Raw genomic sequence first — 17,062 nt, forward strand, 5'->3', positions numbered from 1 at the left:
AGCTGCACTCCCTCAAATAATATTGTTAAATTACTTGTACTCTGAGATTAGTATTAGATATTTTTTGTGATTGAGGACTTCATACCGTATTTTCTTGTTTATTTGCTGTACCAAGGTGCCAATTTCAAGAAAAATATGTTTATAGTCAGACAAAGATGAATCTATTATTGAAATGTTTACCGTCAACTCGGATCGATTGTGGTGAATTTAATAAAAAGATCGATTAGATCTTAGGAAGAGAAATATAGGTTACTTATTCATCGCGAAAAAGTCTTGAAGGGCTTGAAATAATCTCGTATTTAAGAAAGTTAATATCTGAGATAAAACAATGAAACTTTGTATTTAGACACATGATAAGAAGTACACATATTATTTGCTTATAAGTTCTTAAAATGTTAATGAAATATTGTTAATTTTGAAAAGTAATAATTCTGCATGGGCGAAGTCGGAGACAATAACTAGTTCACGTATAATGCAAGTCATGTAATAAGCAAACATATATCTAGAATAACTTGTACTTAAAAAAAAGGAAAAAAAATATAGTCGAAGTTACATAATCATAAAATGATATTATAATATCACTACATAGTAAAAAAAACCTCAATTTATACAATTATAATTTTAGGGTTATAAAAAATAAACTGTAATTATAATAACCGGTTTCGACAACATGCACCTTTTTTAGTTTTTATTTTAATACAAGTTTTTTTGCACGATGCGTGTGACTCTGCGTATATATATATTTAAACGCAGAGTATACGCAGAGTATACCGGAATGTGGAATGTAAACTCAACAAGAATTGTTCCTATTTTTGGGTCGGTAAATGGTCTATTGGTGAAGAGTTTCGACCAACACTTAAAAACACTTAAGAAACTCTTCGCTCGACTGTTGGATCAAGGCTCGGATTCCAAATGCAGTGTTGCTTGAGACTTTATATTTTTAAATATTTTTGTTTGTCTTTTCTTATAAATATATTAAAAAATCTAATAACATGGAAATATATTGTATAAAAGAACATCAACATATTAAGCTATGACTAATAAGTTGTTAACTCCGCGTGGATCCTTTAGTATTAGAACATAATGAATTTATTTGTTTTGGAATCATAAATTTAGGGCAGTGCTATAAAACTAGATTAAATTAATGACATAGCGCTTCGATTGTATATACGATACGTTAACTATTTATTTTAGTAATTTATACGTATACTAGCTGACCCGGCGAACTTCGTATCGCCTAACACAAACTTTATCGTATGGTATTAAAGTTCAAATTGACTTATAAGTATTATCACAAATCTTTTGTATGGGAGTATAGAAAAGTGTTGTTTTTAGACTTTTTTAGGAAATTTTAATTTTTTTTTTTTAGAATTTTTCTCTCCGTAAGAACCATCCTCGTACTTCAAGGAATATTTAAAAAAAAGAATTAGCGAAATCGGTCCAACCGTTCTCGAGTTTTGCGCTTAGCAACACATTTTGCGATTCATTTTTATATATAAGATTCTGTGTATTTGTTGCTATTGAGAAACTGTCGGTTAACATTTAAAATCATGTAAAAAACATTAGTATTTGAAAATAAATCGAACATTCTCGTTAGCATTATTGAATGTATTATAAATGAGATATATTTTTTAAATCTTTTACGATGCTTGATCTTTTTCATTGGTTCTATATAAATTTTGTGCGTCTCCCCACCGCGCCATGGAGAGCACGTTAAGCGGTCGGACCCGGTTGTTATTATGGGAAAGAGGCCTATACCCAGTAGTGGGATATTACAGGCTGAAGTGACCCCCTAATATAGTCACCTCCTTTCTTCCCGTGGGTGTCGTAAGAGGCGACTAAGGGATAACACAGTTCCACTACCACCTTGGAACTAAAAAGGCCGACTGATGGCGGGATAGCCACCCCAACTGCTGGCTATGAAATACACAGGCCGAAGACGGGCAGCTGCGTCTTTGGTGTAAAAGCCAGCTCCGCGGTTACCAACCCGCCTTCGCAGCGTGGTGACTATGGACAACACACATGAGCTCACGCCATTTTTGGTGCGAACTTGTGGAGGCCTATGTCCAGCAGTGGACCACGGTAGGTATGTGATGATACTGATGATGACCATTTATTTTTATTGTATACTAGCGACTACCTCCAGCTTTGCAAGGGTGCAATACCGATACTAAATATAAAATATAAAATAAATATTTGCAATGTAAGCGCAAAACAATGTGTTTATTTACGACATCACATTAAAAACCTCTAAAACTATCAGTGTTCCTCTATATTATACATATAAACCTTTCTCGGGACCTCACCCTATATACTAAAGAAAACCGCATCAAAATCCGTTGCGTAGTTTTAAAGATCTAAACATACAGACAACGGGAAGCGACTTTGTTTTATACTATGTAATAATGTGAATTTTTTTTGCAATAGTGAATAAAATTGTTTAATTTAAATGTTTAATATACATATTTAAAAGCAAAAGTGTTGAATTTACACACGAATCAGTATAATATATTTCATTACAAGTATGGAAAGGCTGTCATTGCAGAGAGTTCCGACAAATGTCTACCCGAGCCGAGGCGCAGCCGAAGGCAAGGGTTGACAGTCGGAACAAGTTGCAATGACAGTTCCGCACATGTACTGAACGACTATTTTTAATACAGTTGCGAAAAAATGAAGCGATTTAATAAAATTTCTGAAAAATGGCGCCAACCGTAGAATATAAGCAGAGTTTTTTCTTCTTCACCCATTCTGGTAGGCAAAGAGAACTAGGCCCATACAGCCAAGTCTTCAGTAGAAGTTTTTTATTAATATGAAATGAAAATGAAATTTAATGAGATGAAATGAAATGAAACCTAACCAAACTCATTCAATCAAATCATTAAATCTGATATTGAAACAAATTAGTAGCTTCTTTTTATAAATATACGTATTTGCATGAATCATAAAAACTTCTATGAATTTTTTTTAGTAAAAACTTCATGGTTGGTTTTTCTTTTTAATAGACATTATTTTGACAGTTGGGAAAGAGAATGCACGAGTTCGGGAAAGGTAAAAAAAAAGCACGAGTATGTAATAGCCCACATCCCGAACGCTATACGTCCCTGCAATACGCCACTTTTTGAGCAACTGTATTAAAAAACTATTTTTCATTAATTTCTTATTTATTGACGTTCAAACATGACAAACATTTTACGTCAATACGAGGTCAATATTAACTTTTAAATTTAGAAGAGTAGATTTAATACTACTTATATTTGTTACGTAAACGGATAGTAAAACTTTTCATTGTAAGTTTCACAGTTTTTCTGATATACGAGTAGACATTAATTCAAGTTTCGTTTCTTTACGTTTTTGAAATAGATTCTTATCTCTTTCTTTCTTATCTGATTCTTATCTTCTATGTGTGTACATAAATCAATAATACAAAATAAAAGTGTTTTGATATAAATCTTAAACTGTCTACATACTTAATTTCATACCAAACGACCATTTCATGTTTTTCACTTTAAAAAGTTATACCCTCAATAGTAACGGTTACGTTGCTCCTTTTGTTTTCAGCAGAATCTACAAACAAAAGCGGTGACACTCTTTAAAACTAACGAAATTGTCGACTTCGATTTTCATATTGGTTACATTTTTAAATTATTATATTCTTTATTTTTGATAATAACAAACTCGTACTTAGTAGTTAGTTACTAGAAGACTTAATATAATTCTTGGATGTACTAGAAACTTCGAGAGCTTTTTCTGCTTTATTTTTACAGTGTGTGTCCTCTGTATAAGCCTATATTAGGGTCACAGAATTCGAATCTACCTTATAACGTATAGAAGCAAGTCACAGAGAAAGAATGAGTGGATGCGGATGGGAATGTACAGGTTAATTACACAAAATTTAATAAAAATATATAGAAAAAAAATAATCCTGAAATATTACTACATTTTAATGATCACGTTTTGTGTTTTATACGTGCTTCAATACTACATATAATTATAATACTTACGTAATTACAACATCCTATATTTAAACGTTGAATTATAACCAATATCGTTGTCTAGTATGCGAATGCTGCACATTGCTCTCGTACAATTAAAAAATAACTTGTTATTAAAGAATGTATCTGTTCTAGTAAAAAACTTACGTAATATAATCGAGAAATAGATATAATATAAATAGATAATACTATTTGTTTTATTTATTATTGAAAAACATACAGCGTCTTGTATTTTTATGTCCAATTTGTTCATGTGAGCTCTTTCACTATGTGGTGTACAATAGAATATATTTTATTTAACTAAATATGGCTGAGCAGGTCTAGGCGAAAATCTTAAGTAAACAAAGCTATCATTTGAAACACAAAGAAAATGAAAAAAAAAGCAGGCAACAAATCTATTTAAATGGTACCAAATGCTATTTCAAAAGTACGTCATTTTGTTACAATAAAAATCAAAAGTAAAGGCATTGATTTCATTCAAAGAGATCTATTGTTAATTAAACTAAAACTTAATTTGATTGGTTGAAGATTTAGAGATCTACAGCTACTTTTTACTATTCCTGTGGACGAAAATTTTGAGAAAGATGTTCTCTGTTTTATATTTATTTACTTATTTTTTTTCTTACATATTTTTATGTTACATGTATTGTTTCTGGCTGTTCAATAAATAATATTTGTATTGTATTTTATTGTATTGTATTATTTTAAATTATTAAATTTGACAAAAAACTATCCATCCTATAGAAGTAGTGTAGTTTTATACTTACTCTTTAATTCCTTGCTAATAATTATTCTATTCTATGTGTATGTTATTAATTATAAATTATTTTTTAAAACACTAGGACGGTAAATAAGCGTACCGTTCGCTAAAACAATAAACAACCGCTAGATGCCGTCACCGGTAAGGCACAGAAGAAAATATTCTATTCAAAATCTGGAACAGTCCGCCGCGGGTAAGTACTTCGACCTTGCAAAAAAAAATACAGCTAAATAATATGAATCTCAAGTGGTGTTGTATTCCTGTGTTGAGTAAGTCCAGAGCTCCTGGAGAGCGCCGAAGGTAGGGTCGGCGACGCGTTTGCGATGTTTCTGATGTTGCAAGGGTCTATAAGCTACGGTAATCGCTTACCATCAACTGGGACGCATGCTTCTTTGCCGACCTAGTTATATAACAAAGAAAGTTTTCAGAGTTGGAAATCGTAATTAATTAAATATCGTCAGATAGTGTAACGATTATTTATTATTGTATTAAAAATTAAAGATTGAGTAATTATCACATTCAGTGAACTATTTTGAGTCTCTATTAAATTTTTTATCGAATCTTTAATACCTTTGGTACATAACATACCCCGGGCTACTAAAATAATGGCATAAGAAACGAAATTTCTAATTTTTTATGGTAATTGTAATCTATGTAAAATTTGTGTTTCAGTTATTATCATTCATTTATATAAATAGCATCGAGATATTCATAAAGTAATCTTGCAGATAAATGGAAAATGAAACTTAACTCTGCTTGCTTTTTAGAACGGAAATATCCATATTGCATCATAATTATACTTTTAACACCGGGTTTTGACATGTTTATTTTGGCTTATTATATTGTTAAAGAATCGTAATTTTTATTTTAGCAGCAGGAACAATATATTTCAAGAAGGAGTTCGACTAGCATCTGTAAACTTTTCGAGTAAGAAAATGGAAAGTGACGTTATCTACGAAATAAATGTTAATAAATAGTAGGAGGAATGTTTATCTGAACGACATGATGATAACAATTTTTTTTTTTATATTAAGCATACGTTATATTACGTTTATCATCAGCATCCGATACAGGAAAATAGCCATTTCATTACACAGTCAGAGCAAAGTTTTAAACGCAAATGATAATTCAGAATATTACAATACTGATTTATTTTATAAAATAATTGTGTTTGTTCGCAAACACAAAAAAAAAACCGACTTCAAGTACATCGACAAGTATTTTTTTTACATCAGAGTGTGTGAAGCTATCTTCTATAAACTTTTTAACCTTGCCAAGTTTGTTTGTTGTGCGTATGCAATGGGTATATATTTTTTTCTCGAAATAGGAAAGTTTTTCGGTTACTAAATGATTTTATGAGTTATAAAATATTACTGGATTACCAGCTTACCGTAAATAAAAATGTAATTAATTCTAAATATTAGCAAAAAACATATGGCATTACAAAGTTTCCTGGGTCAGCTTATCTTTAATGAAAATTTGGTCCAACGAAGTATTCTCAGATAAAGGACACTAGTCCTCAGAATAGAAACAAATATTTTTACTAATATAAATAGCATTGTTCAGGAATTATCAGGAATATTTATCTTTATATTTTAGTCCATCCAAATTGATTTAATTTAGAAAATACGTTACTTTTAATAATTATTCCTGATTGTTTGAACTTCTATGCATTTTTCCTAAAGAATCAATCATGTACGTTGTTCTGTCTTAACTATGAATATTGAATTCGATTTGGTATAAAAAGCATCTGTTTTATACGATATTCAGTTTTTTTTACATTCTCTTTTACGATATTTGCAGCACGCATACTATCAGTTCTGCGTCAAACGTCATAAGATTACATTAAAAAAGTTTATATTGTCCAATGCGCTAAGGTTAGATTAGAAATAATTTTATATTGTGCTTAAGTTTTCTTAAACTCCCTAAATTTCGCGCATTTTATTTTAATTTTTTTCTCTCATAAAAACCTTCTCCTGATAATAACAAACACAAGAAAAAAAGAATTAGCGAAATCGGTCTAACCGTTCACGCGTGATGGCGTGACCAAGGGAAATAGGGATTAAATTAATATATATAGATTTCACATAACTTACGTCTGCGTTAAGTGTGTAGGAAATTCTTAGTTATGCTACATATAGAATGTAAGAATTTATACTCGTAATTAATTCCCGTCGGTAATAATAATAATTATATTATTTACATAGTATTGCCTTCTTGCACAGAATTTAATAGATTCTTACAACTCAGAATGAACAATTTATGAAGTATAACAATAGTTTATTAAACATTATACATATTTACAATTAACAACTTAAGAACTAAATATTTATCGATAGTTTTGGTATAAATCATGTCCGCGTGGAATCGTGCCAAGAATGCTGGCAGCATTTCCCCGTTGAATCACTATGCCGAATCTCTGGGCAAAAAATTGCACCAGCCCTCTTGTTATTATATTAACAATTCATTAATTGTTGATTGTGAATGTTTTGGCTGGCCGATCGGCTGTAAGAATATCTACTGTATACGATTCCATAGTACACGATCGAGACTAATGCTTACTTATAACACAATAAATTAGTTCCTCATTTAACCTACAGCATCAAAGGTAATAAAGTTGCGGTTTGTATATACGAGGGACGGCTGAAAAGTTCTGAGCCTAGGTTACTTGCAGTCGTGCTATTTACTTATCCGGTGGGTCACTATTTGAACGACATCTACCCACTATATAAGCGAAGTTTCACGTCATTAGCTTCATTACGCTTTGAGTAATTGAACCGTAAACATCACCATGTCTGAGTCATTACTGCACTTAACGAAGTTTGAGCATCGCGCCGTCATCAAATTCCTCTTTAAAAAGGGGAAAACAGCAAAAGAAATTTTTAAAGAAACTTCTAGTGTATACGGAGAATCTGGACCGTCGTCAGCCACGGTTAAACGATGGAAACGGCTATTCCAACAAGGCAGAGAGACTCTGGAAGATGACCCCCGCTCGAGTCGGCCGAACACCGCAGTCACCGATGAAAACATCGAAAAAGTAAAAAAAAATTGTACTGGACGATCGCCGAATAAAATTGTGGCAGATAGCAGAAGAGCTTGGCTTTAGTAAGGAATGAGTTGGAGATATTATGCACAATCATTTGCATATGAATAAAGTCAGTGCGCGTTGAGTGCCAAAAATGCTCACGCCACTTGACAAGCAGCGGTGCGTTGAAACTTCTGAAGAGTTTTTAGACTTGTGCAAGGATAATTTGGAAGAAATTTGCACTCGTATTGTCACCGTTCATGAAACGTGGATCCGACAATATGACCCAGAATCAAAACAGGAGTCAGGAGGATGCAGTGGAGAAAGAAGGGGGAAAGACCGCCGAAAAAGTTCAAGGTGGAAAAATCGGCTTCCAAACTCATGGCCACCATTTTTTGGGATTGCGAAGGAGTTTTGCTCTTAGATTACCTTCCAAAAAAAACTACAATGAATGCAGAGTATTATGCTGGGCTTTTAAAAAAAGTTCGCGAAGCCATTGTCGAAAAAAGAAGAGGTAAAATCAGCAAAGGAATTTTGTTTTTGCAAGACAACGCGTCGGTTCACACGGCGCGCATTGCGAGGCAAGCCTTGCGAGAAACTGGCTTCGATGAAGTAAATCACCCTCCCTATAGTCCAGATCTGGCACCTAGCGATTATTTTTTATTAAAAAATTTGAAAAAAGACTTACGGGGACGAAGATTTGGGGATGATGAAGAGATGAAGGTTGCCGTTAATGAACATTTTCTAGCCAAAGACGCGGGTTACCTTTTATCAGGGATACAAGCCCTCTATAAAAGATGTCAAAGATGCATTGAAGTCCAGGGGGACTATATTGAAAAATAAATTTTATTTAGATTTTTATCTAGACTCTTAATGCCCTAGGCTCAGAACTTTTCAGCCGCCCCTCGTACTTCACATTTACAAAATTCTATATTTAAATTCCTTGGCAGAAACATTGAAGACTAAGCGACACACACTGTTTGATTTGGACTAACTGTAAACTATTCCTTAGATGCTTTGTAAGTTAACTCACGGACCTTGGAGTAGAAGCATAAAAGGTTTTTAAAAGTATTGATTCCACGCTTTTTTGCCTTCGTTAGTGACAAGACGGCTGGTGCATTTTTTTCTCAGAAAATTGCTATTGCGAAATGCCGCCAGCATCTTGTCTCCATACCACGAGGACATGATTTATACCGCTTATCAGTAAGTATTTAGCTCTTAAGTAGCGCATTGGAAATATGTACAATAATGTAAAATTTCGAAATAAACACATATTAAATAAAATATAGATGACAGATGAACATTTTTTTTAGAATTGCATGACAGCTTAATCTAACTATCTTTAACTATACTACTACAAAATGAGAAGAAAAATGTACCTTTGTCCTTCCTTTTCTATGTCGTACATCTACAAACCATTACTCGTGTATACTATGGTTGGCTTTTAGTGTTTTTTTAGCATTAAAATAACCTTTTATAGAATTACAAAAAGGAATTCAACGAAAAGTAGGCATTCCTATGACTTGAAAGACAATTATCAATTATATATATATATATATATATATATACCCTACCATATTTACAATATTTATGTTATTATTTTTTTATTTATTTCATATTTACACAACATATTCAAGTAAATAGTAATAAAAAAGGAACAATTCGTTTCTAGGTGTAATTAGAAAGTAATTACTAAGCATGATCTCTACTTCTCCTAGCTAAGATATTATACTTTTCGTAGGTTCTTGGTCTCGAAATAAAGACGAAATTGCGTATATAAAAACAAAAGCATTTAAAATACGTTTCTACGACGTTTAAACTTAGAACTATATTATCTTATGAATAAAATATTTACTCAACTATAAAAACAAAAGAACTAACATTTAAAGCCTTTACTTCAGGTGGGACAATTATGCAAAACAGAATTCCTTACAATCACAATATATCCTCTCAATTTTTCTAATCTCATCACCACAGAGTACATTATTATGTCCAAACCGTAGATTAGTAATTTGACATAACATTAACGTTAACCGGCCAAAAGTGTGTCGTTATAGTTAAATGTATTGTGTGTCAGATGGTGCAATGCATTTTTTTGTCTTAACTATCGATTTAAGGAAAAATATTACACATGAGATATATACCATTAACGCCAGTTGATGCAACTCACCCTAAGAGCACATCTGTAGCATACATTTGTTACCTCTGTGGATAATGCAGCAAGTTCAAACTTAAAAAAGATTACGAAACTAGCATACGAGTGTAGTGTTTATCTTTATTTATTTTATTTATAAAATCTTAAGCAATTTAAATCGTCCTTTGCAAATTTTAAGACTACTTCAATAAATTATTTATGGTTAATGTATAACCGATTTGGAATGTAGATTCTTCTAACGAGAATTGGAAAGACTATGCCGTTTTAAAAAAATCCATTAGTCATTATAAATAACCGTTAAGCCCACACATCATTAACTTATAATTTAAGTATAATTAACAAGGATACAGTCACGGTCGTATGTTTCTATGCATATTTAGTCACGTTGCCTATCCAAGGGCTGGATGGTCAGGGCGAAGCCCATAATTAAATGATAACCCACTTCTGCTTATCGCACACATTGTATACGTAGGTACATTACAAAATTCAGCCTCGTTCGAATTAAAATCTGCTATTATCTCTTGTTTATAAACATATATCCCACGTGACTCAGCTGTTTGAGTTTTGATATAGCTTAGGTATTCATTAGAGGTGTAATTCTGTTTTCTTTATGAAGCAGTGTCAGAATGGTGTTACCAGTGTCACATCCTATTGGTGGTCGTTGAGTTTGAGGAGTTTCTCTAAAGTTTCTTCACATCAATAGTAAAAAAATAATAACAGTTAAGCTTCCATACAGTTCATACAAAAGTAAATTTTGCAAAACTACAATAGAACAAAAAAAATGATCTGTCATGAGTGACTCGGAATCTATTCATGCATAATCAAAAATAGCGGAAGATTTTTTGCGATTTTGATATTTCAGCAAATTTCTCCGTATATTACAAAAATATTGTAACAAAACAACAAAATACAGTACAACAGAATTATAAATGTTGTATTGTTGTTACGAGACAAACGATTCAATAGCGTTGAAGAGTTCATTGTGTTAATTATAGTCGTTGAGAAAATATTCTTTAACGATTTTTTAATTTCATGAATCTTGATTGTAGAGATATACGTGATACACAATAAAAAATAGTAATCATATACAAAAAAACACATCAAAGGAGACAAACAAAAACAATTATTTTATTACTTGATGCAAAGGTTTTTTCAAATAATATATTGTTTTACGCATCCCTGATAGGAATCGACTCCACGACCTTTGGATTAGAAGTCCAACGCGCTGTCCCCTGCGCGACAGGGACTACAAACTTAGATACTGAATTTACAGAATAGGATAAAATCAAATAACAATAGCAGTTGTGCACTAAAGTATATGTTGAGTTCGCAATTTTTTTGAGTATGTTCCAATAAAATTTAATGTTATATCAATCATAGCTACGACACTTGGCTAATATTGTATATTTGTGTATGGTATAATAATTTACTTTTCATTTTATTACTACAAGAAGTATTGTATAGCAGAAAAGTAACAGTTAATAAAATTACACCCATGCGACGGTAGCGAAACATTTACGCCACATATTTTGGCTAATTTAACAGGTTGCTCGTAAAAATGACAAATGTTCATAAATATAATTTCGGGAAAGTATATTATCCGCTGTTCGATAACAGTTGGTAGCGCATTTACTTTTACAGCCTTTATTTATTCAGGGAGGCTTATGAAAATTGTTTCATAAAGAGGTTCTATTTTCGTCTGTTTTTACAAGGATTATATTTGTTTAAATAAAGCGCAGCCTCTGTAATCCATCCTACTCATGTAGCTATCTGTTACTGCCATTTTATAGTATATAAATATATATATGATAAAAATACAATTAATATATAAATAATATATGAGCCTTATATAGCTCATATACTTGAACTTGTATAACACTTTTACAAATAATACCAAGTTTATATGATGAAATAGCTCAATGTGGTGCTTTTTTTTTAAAAAATAACGTTACAATTGCTCATGTTCTCTTCATATTTACCACAGTGACACTAAATGATCAATACAAGTTTTCTTCAAGCCCTTTTATTATGTTTGAACGTGACAGCACTAACAGATAAGAGCAATGATTGCGATGAGAGCGAGCAAGAATAATTCATGCTACAACCCTTTACCGTTATTTATAACCAAATAGAAAGATGGTATACTGAGAACATATTTGATTTTAATCACAAAATATTGAATAAATTGAACTAAATGAGTTTTATCGTCGATAAATAAAATACTTCTCATATGCTTCTGAGGCTTAAAGATTATATCACGAATGCTAGTATCAATCGATCAAAGTTTGACTGAAAGTTGCCTTTGAGTACCGTCGTGCGGTCACACGGACCGCTGCGGTTTTCAAAACTGATAGGTTGCACTGTTTCTGGCCTCCCCCCATCCCTAGCCTCTCAGCCTTAGATTTCAGTAGCATCTACATCGAAACGGGTAGTAGTTGTGACGTAGCGTGTACTTTACCTAAGTAATTTGGGCTTAAAGTCGAACAGCGGTCACACAATAGCGAAACTATCAAAGAAGTTTGATTAATGCTAATAGAACCTTTTGCTACATAACTGGGACTGTGCAAATGTGGCGTTGACGAGGGTTCATCATCCTATATCCTTTTCAACTGTCCCAAGCTCCTTTATCCCTTATATGATGTCCTTTCCTCCAAAACCCCACGTCCTGTAAACACTGAATGTAAATATTGATATTGAAAATAATAAAATCAAATTGTAAATATATTTTGTGATTGTTCTAACATAATATTGATTTAAATAGATTACTAGCAATAGTTGTGCGTTTACATTGTAAATAATGTTTGTGTTGTTTTAGGTTATGGGCTAAAAAATACCTACTATTTCTACCGTTTTAAAATCCTATTGAGGTTGTAATTTTAACCGCACGTATCAATCGCCTTCGTATCTTTTCCATTCTACATGACATTGCCAAAATTAGTCGTCCGATCATAGCACCGTCGGAAGCCATTAATGTAATGAATGAATGTATTACGACTGAGAGCAACAGCTTAGAGTTCAAGTATGTAAGTAGAGCATACAATAATTTGATATTTATTTTATTTATTTAATTACAATTTGATTTTTTACAAATAAAATTAAAATTTTTAAATATTACGGTGATCACAGCTGACAAACACATGCTTTTTTATTATTTGCAATTCAAACACAAATTATTGAAACTACTTACACATACATACTTAACTACGTTATATCGAACTTTTTATTGATTGATAATTCCTAGAAATCACAAAATGTATCACAAAATAATATTAAACATATTCTATTAAAACACATATAAAATAAATCAAAATTAGATGGCCTTTTTATCTAATTTACAACGAAAATCCAGCTAAAACCACAGATATACAGATTTGAAGACAAAATTATTCACCGTATAACAAATATACTTTTGATAATGTTATTGAATCAAATGTAGGATTCAGTTATTTTCTATGTTTTTAATTTGTGTATTTTGTTATTGAAATAACGTTAAAAGTTTGAGTTTCTGATTACTGACCCAATAACAGATAATAAATCTCAAAGTCGAGTTTCCTATTAAATTTGTTTGAGGTAAACAAAGATATTACAAACATACGTTGTCAAACATCTCTAATTTCTGTGATGCTTGTATAATATATGTTTTTCTTTTAAATTTCTCCCTTCAATTTTTCATTCATTTCTTAGAAAAATAAAAAAACAAATTTTTGTACAATATACGAACATGATTTCTGACACCCATTTTTAATCAGATTTAAACTTCTTAAATTAAAACAAAAAAATATAGTTTTTCATTATATAAAAATTTGTCTACATAACATAAAGTTTTCAAAAAGAAAACAAACAAAACAATTATTTTACCACTTGGTAAAAAGATTTTTGACTAAGCTACAGTTTAGCGCATCCCTGGTGGGGATCGAACCCACGACCTTTGGATTAGAAGTCCAACGCGCTATCCTCTGCACCACAGGGACTATAATTCTTCATTAAATAAAAATGTGTCTACATAACAATAAATTTTGCAAGAAAGAAAAAAAAAACAAACAAAACAATTATTTTATCACTTAGTGCAAAGCTTTTTGACTAAGCTATTGTTTTACGCATCCCTGGTGGGGATCGAACCCACGACCTTTGGATTAGAAGTCCAACGCGCTATCCTCTGCGCCACAGGGACTTCTTTAAATAATGTAAATTAACAAACGGTTTCATAGATACGGGTTAGAGTCGGGTCGAAGACGGGCAGCAGCGTCTTCGGTGCGACAAAGCCAGCCCTGCTGTCACCAATCCGCTTGCCCAGCGTGGTGACTATAGGGAAAACTTGTGGAGGCCTATGTTCAGCAGTGGACTGTATTACGCTGAAGTGATTATGATGATGAACTGTGTCAAATTTCGAGGTAAGAAGTATCCTAATCCTATCTTAAAGTATAAGGAATAAATATAAAATATTAAAAATACAGTTACAGTTTAAATGTAAATACAATAACTTGAAACTCGGAATGCACATTTTGATGGCTTTTTTTTTAATCAAAAGCTCTTGCTTGTCACGTGGTGCCGTTTAAATTTGATCAAGATCTGATGAATAGTTTGTGAATTATCCCTAACAATACGTGTTTAATTCATTATTTTGTTGACTGCATACGTTTTATTACTTGTCGATGTAAATTGACGTCGTTTTTTTTTCGTATGTGAAGCGACACAATTATTTATATAAATTACACATATTTAATTGGAAAACAGGTCTAGGTAGTAAACAGAGACATACATAAAAGCGGTATGAGTATGTCCTAAAAAAGAACCGATTTAATCTCCGACACGACACACTTAATACCCGCCGTAACTCGTTTATTGACGTCAAAGCACTTTTTATGTAGGGAGTTATAATATATAATATGAAGCCTAGAAACCGTTTACTTTTTTGTACGCATAATTTCGAGAGTCTTCAGTTTCATGAAGCCTTGGGACTACGAAAAACTAGAGTATTATTTAAATTATTGTTCCATGCATAAGTGTGATTGCTCGCAAACGAAAAAAAAATTGACTTCAATTACATCGACAATTAATTAAAATAATTAAAAAAGAATAATAATAAAATATCTTCCAATATACCAGAAAAGTGTGACCATAAGACGAGGTGATTCTTCGAAATGTACGTCTAGCTTTCGATTCACGAAGTTTTAAGCTACACCTGTTACTTCAGTTCACCTAAAGATGTCCGTTTATTATTTGATAAATGAAATAGCTACAACGTTCAAATATTCAATAAGTGATTGTTATTTTTTGTATTGAGTCAGTTTATAAAATGTATCGATGACGTTTCCTTACTAGCTGTTAAATTTCTGGCAGAATAATAAAAAAGAAATCTTGACTTTAATAGGCGATACAAAAATAAATCTAAAACAATGCCATAGCACCCATTACATATTATTTACAAATTTTAAGCTACTCACGATCGTTTAAACTACGCCTTTCTTTTAAATACTAGCATCTTCTAATGTTATAAAATATGAACTACCTGTGTTAATAATAACGGCAGAACATAAATCACAACAAAAAAACATTTAACTTCAACATTGGCTATAAGGGCATAATAATAATTAATCAAAATCCAGTTTAAGCTAAGATCGTATTTCAAACATAATTCGTATAAAAAATAACCTTTTAAAATAATTAACTTGAGTGGAACTTAGACACGTGATATTTGCAGGAATTTAATAAATGGATATTACGTAGTTAGCATTTTTTTAGGATTTAAAAGTACCATTCGGAAATACCTTTTTAAAGTGACGTCAATGAAAAAAAATACTAGTTATTAGAATAATGATAATTAGCATGTTAGTCGCAGTATAAGTTTCCTATGTTCCACTACTATTGCAAACGACATGACCATAGTCGCCTGTTTTATGTTTTAAGTTAGTGATCATGAATTTTGCCTTCCTATGATTCTCTTGGACAAGGTTTCGATTTTATGTATTATTTTTATATGCACTAAGCTAGACTAAAGCCGTCTGTCCCTTGCTAACACTTAATTCGCCACGCTTCTTTTTGTTACTTGGGTGGATCATTTCCCTAGGCAATCTCTGAGGACCTAGCAGCATGGCAACATAGACCAGAGACAAATTGTTATAATATTATATTATTTATAGAACGAATACAAGAAACTGATCCGCTCGATCAAATCTAAAGCCGTTGACTTTACTCGATCTTTGGTTACCACTTCACTAGAATGGTTATGGTTATATCTTTAGTCTGTTAGACGGATTAAATAGAATACTCTCTAAACGATATAAGCCGATAGAATAAAATGAGAATTACTTAATGAGTATGTACTATGTAAGTATGGATACCCGGAGAAGATTAATCGGGATAGTCATTACAACAATCTATCAAATAACGTTACGGATACATATTGCAGGTAGTCGTCGGCGCAGATGTTGAGCGTTGACCTTCAATTTTACTACTTGCAAAAATTTATGGACGTACAGATATTTAATGAGTACAAAATATTTTTACATTGTATGTATTACAATTTTGTACTGAATAAACTATTCGCCGATACAAGTGGCCATGAACCTTGACTGTATGCGTGTTATCAGTATAGAATGATGATGAATGACTTTATTATGTTCTTGTATAATATGTATAGACATATTATATCATAACGTAATAAAATAAAGTTTTGAAAATAATAATAATATAATACCAACCATCATTATAATATATTTTAATTAACAACAACAAGTGTATAAATTTTAAGTAAAATAATTTTAACAATGAGAACGTACGATTAATTTCATGTATAATTTAGATTTAAATTTTTAACGAAATTTAAATTTAAAATATAAAACGATTATGTTAATAAAGTTTTTTTCAATTAAGAGCTTAAATTAATCAGTACATTTTATTAACAGTACTTTTTCGTACTTAATGTTATGTTTTTTTCTTGTAATAAATTTTTATTATCAGTAACGGATTATATTGTACTTCAGGATTTTTTTTTCATTAAACTATAAAGATAAATACTATTTTTACGATTAGTATTTTATCCGTGAGTCACTAGAGTGACAAAACATTAAGACAATGTACGGACTACTGGTCGAACTAATGTAATATATAATAGAATATAGATTGTGTTT

The 17,062-nt window shown here is 31.6% G+C and overlaps 2 non-coding genes across 2 annotated transcripts; both read right to left on the minus strand.

Annotated features, from left to right (window-relative positions):
- Nucleotides 1-13,830: 13,830 nt before the first annotated feature.
- On the minus strand, nt 13,831-13,903 carry Trnar-ucu. The gene has a single exon. It is a non-coding gene; the product is annotated as a tRNA-Arg (tRNA).
- Nucleotides 13,904-14,030: 127 nt separating this feature from the next.
- Nucleotides 14,031-14,103, minus strand: Trnar-ucu. Its single transcript has one exon. It is a non-coding gene; the product is annotated as a tRNA-Arg (tRNA).
- Nucleotides 14,104-17,062: the final 2,959 nt, after the last annotated feature.

Source organism: Melitaea cinxia, chromosome 7 (genome assembly GCF_905220565.1).
Source record: "Melitaea cinxia chromosome 7, ilMelCinx1.1, whole genome shotgun sequence".
Lineage (NCBI taxonomy): Eukaryota > Metazoa > Arthropoda > Insecta > Lepidoptera > Nymphalidae > Melitaea > Melitaea cinxia.